Raw genomic sequence first — 4,243 nt, forward strand, 5'->3', positions numbered from 1 at the left:
GAAGCATTTCCAGCATGAAGCAGTGAACCAATAGAGAGGTCTCTGGGGCTGGCCTCAATCCCAGCTACCTGAATGCCCTCCCCAGAAGAAAGGGGGTTACTACAGAGGACAGCACTGAAGCTACAGCTCAGGGAGAGGGGTGCATTTGCTCAGAGCACACAAGAGCAAAGTAAGAGGGAAGGAGAGAAAGACAGAGCGGAACACATCCTGACCCACCAAAACCCGAGGATGATATTCCTTCTCAGAGGAGCCAATGCACAAAGAGGACCATAGGGCCCGCCCCACCATGAGACATGATGTCCCTCACTGACCCATAGTGCTACAGGGGACAACTCTGGAGACACAGTGTGGGAATTGTGCCCAATCTGACCCCACCACACTGGAGCAAAACACCAAGGGCGTGCAACAGCGCAGCAAGGGAAGCAAAGCAATGAAGTCCCCAAGTAATCCCCCAAATAGACCAGGGGTAGGGCGTAGCACCTCACCAGATTCAACCGGAAAACACTCCTAAAGGTCAACAAACAGACCTGGAACGATTTATAGGCCCTTTTCTCATTTTTTTGTTGTTTTGTTTTTATGTTCGTTAATGTTTTTGCATGTCTATCTAGAGAAGATAGATGGGATAAACAATCCCAAGGAGAAAACAATGGGACCTACAGTTCCAGAGGGACACAGGAGAGGGGGAGGCAGGGGAAAGAAAGAGGGGAGCCAACAAACCCAGGGACAAGAGAACAATAAGTGATTTAAAATTGATGGCAAGGAGGGCATAGGATGCCTGTGGGGCTTGATCAAATGCAATGTAACCAAGAGGAATTAATGAAAGCCAAATGAGGGTCGAACATGAATGTGGGACAAGAGGAAAGTTAAAGGAAATAGAGGAGAGAACTAGGAGGCAAAGGACATTTATAGAGGTCTAAATATAGGCATGTACATATGTAAATATATTTATGTAACTGCCACATAAACCTTCCTCCAAACTTGTTGCCACATTCTTCATTTAGTTCAGCTTCCCTATAATTTTTTGCTCAGTATACAGACTGAGTAAATGAGAGGATACAACCTTGACACACATCTTTTCTGGTTTTAAACCATACAGTACTCCTTTTGTCTTTTAAAATGACTGCTTCTTGGTCCATGTCTGGGTTCTGCATGAGCACAATTAAATGTTCTGGAATTCCCATTCTTTTCAATGTCATCTATAGTTTGCTATGATCTACACCATTGAACGTCTTTGTGGGGCTGACAGAACCCACGTAAGCATCTTAATGGTGTTCTCTTCTTTAAGCCAAGGTATATCTAATGTAAGCAATTTTATCACTGATTCCTCTTCTGAATCTGGCTTGAATTTCTGTCAGCTCCCTGTTAATGTACAGCTCCAACCATTGTTGAATGATCTTGAACAAAATGTTACTTGTATGTGATATTGATGATCTCATTTGATAATTCTGCAGTGTGAAATATGGATATTTCACCAGGTAGCTGTCTTCCAAATTTCTTAGTGTTTCCAGTGCTTCACCATCTTGTTGAAACATTTCAATTGGTACTCTGTCAATTCCTGAAGCCTTGTTTGTTTGTTTTGTTTTTTGCTAATGCCTTCAGTGCAGATTGAAATACTTCCTTCAGTACCATTGATTCATGATCATATGATACTTCTTGGAACAGTTGATTGCAAACCAATTCTTTTTAGTACTGTGATTCTGTGTGTTCCTTCTATCTTCTTTTGATACTTCCTGCATCTGTCAATATTTTGCCTGTAGACTCCTTCAATATTGAAACTTCAGGCTTTAATTTTTTCTACAATTCTTTTTTATTATTATTAAAAGATCATTTTATTAGGGCTCTTACAACTCTTATAACAATCCATACATCAATTGTATCAAGCATATTTGTACATATGTTGCCATCATTCATTTCTAGACATTTACTTTCTATTGAGCCCTCTTCTCCCCCCTCCATGACCCCTTGATAAATTATAAATTATTATTTTCATATCTTACACCGACCTCTGTCTCCCTTCCCCCATGGTTTCTATTGTTTGTCCCCCTGGAGGGGGTGTGGTTGTGTGTCCATCATCAGGATAAGTTCCCCCTTCCTCTGCTCCTCTCCCTGCCCTTCCCCCTACACTTCTGGTATTGGTATTCCCATTCCTGTTCTTGGATTCCGGGTGTTGCAAGCTCTTATCTTTTATCTGTACCTGTGCACATGCTCCAGTCTAACTCACACTGAAAGGAAGTACTAGGGTAATGATAGTGGGGGTGAGGAAGCCTCAAGGAACCAGAGGAATATTGTGTGTTCATCAATTCTTTCAGGTTAAATTTTTCTAGATCTTTGCACATTTCACTATAATACTTTGTCTTGCTAGACCAGAGGATGTACACTGGTACAGATAGGAACTGGAAACACAGGGAATCCAGGGCGGATGATCCCTTCAGGACCAGTGGTGTGAGTGGTGATACTGGAAGGGTAGAGGGAGAGTGGGTTGGAAAGAGGGAACCGACTATAAGGAACTATATGTGACCCCCTCCCTGGGGTCGGACAACAGAAAAGTGGGTGAAGGAAGACATCGGACAGGGCAAGATATGACAAAATAATAATTTATAAATTATCAAGGGCTCATGAGGGAGAGGGGAGCGGGAAGGGAGGGGAAAATGAGTACCTAATGCCAGGGGCTTAAGTGGAGAGGAAATGTTTTGGGAATGATGAGGGCAATGAATGTACAAATGTGCTTTACACAATTGATGTAGGTATGGATTGTGATAAGAGTTGTATGAGCCCCTAATAAAACGATTTTTAAAAAAAAGAAAATTCCATGGTTTGGGTCAGGGGCACTGTGGTCAGCAAAGTAAAAAAAAAAACAACTTTGTCTTCTCAGATTTGAAATTTTCTATTCAGTTATTTTACTTCATCATTTATTCCATTTGCTTTAGCGACTTTTTTTTAAAAGATCATTTTATTGGGGGCTCTTACAACTCTTGTTACAATCCACACCTCAATTGTATCAGACATATTTGTACATGTATTGCCATCGTTCCTTTCTAGACAGTTACTTTCTAGTGAGCCCTGGGAATCAGTTCCTCTTTTTTCCCCTCCCTCCTTCCCGCCCCCTCCCCCCCCTACACACCCTCATGGCCCCTTAATAGCCTATAGATTGTTACGATTTTCATATCTCACACCAACTGCTGCCTCCCTTCCCCTCTGGTTTCTGTTGTTCTTCCCCCTGGAGGAGTGTGTGTGGTTATGTGCTCTTCATCGCAATCAGTACTCCCTTCCTCCCTCCTCTCTCCACCCCCCCCCCACCATTTTGGTATCAGTATTCCCATTTGTTCCTGGGTGCCGTGCTTCGTGAGCTTAATCTCTTGCCTATATCTATGTACACGTTCCAGCCCAGTCCACAGTGGAAATCAGCACTGGGGTCATGATAGTGGAGTATGAAGAAGCCTCAAGGAACCAGAGGTATATTGCATGATCCATCAATGCTCTATTGCACCCTGATTGACTCATCCCTTCCCTGTGACCCCTCTGTGGGGAGATGTTCCACTGTCTGCAGATGGGCTTTGGGTCTCTGCTCCAAGCCCCCTCACTCTCACAAATGCGTTTTTGTTTGTTTGTTGTTTGTTATGAATCTTCTGATGCTTGGTACCTGATCACGATGACCCCTCAGGATCACACTGGCAGGTGTGCTTCTTCCTTGTGGGCTTGTTGCTTCACTGTTGGATGATCACTTGTTTAACTTCAAGCTTTTAAGACCCCAGATGCTATATTCTTTTAATAGCCAGGCACCATCTGCTGTCTTCACCACATTTGCTTATGTACCCATTTAGTCTTCACTGTTAGTGTGGGGGAGGGGGTGAGCATCACAAAATGCCATTTTGTTAGAATAAACTTTTCTTGTATTGAGGGAGGGTATGAGCTGAGGCCCCAGGCCCATCCGCAGCCTCAGTGTATTGCCTTATAAATATATGTGCATAGGCCAATACCTCTATTTTTATGGATTAATGTATTTACATAAGTACACACCTCTGTTAATATCTCAATCTAAAGCTTTGCTTCCTAGAGCCTTCCTCTGTTTCCTTTTGCCTCTTCCTGCCCCACCATCACGTTCCCCCTTCTTCCATCTCTTAGTACTTCCTCTCAGCTAGATTGGTGTTGCTCTAATATCCACAGGATCTCTACAATCTCCTAGAAGTTGGTTTTAAATTCCCTGGTTGGTCCCGTCTATGGTTTTGTTTGCTCACCACACCCT

Source organism: Echinops telfairi, unplaced genomic scaffold (genome assembly GCF_000313985.2).
Source record: "Echinops telfairi isolate 266 unplaced genomic scaffold, ASM31398v2 ScPeMD7_17;HRSCAF=63, whole genome shotgun sequence".
Lineage (NCBI taxonomy): Eukaryota > Metazoa > Chordata > Mammalia > Afrosoricida > Tenrecidae > Echinops > Echinops telfairi.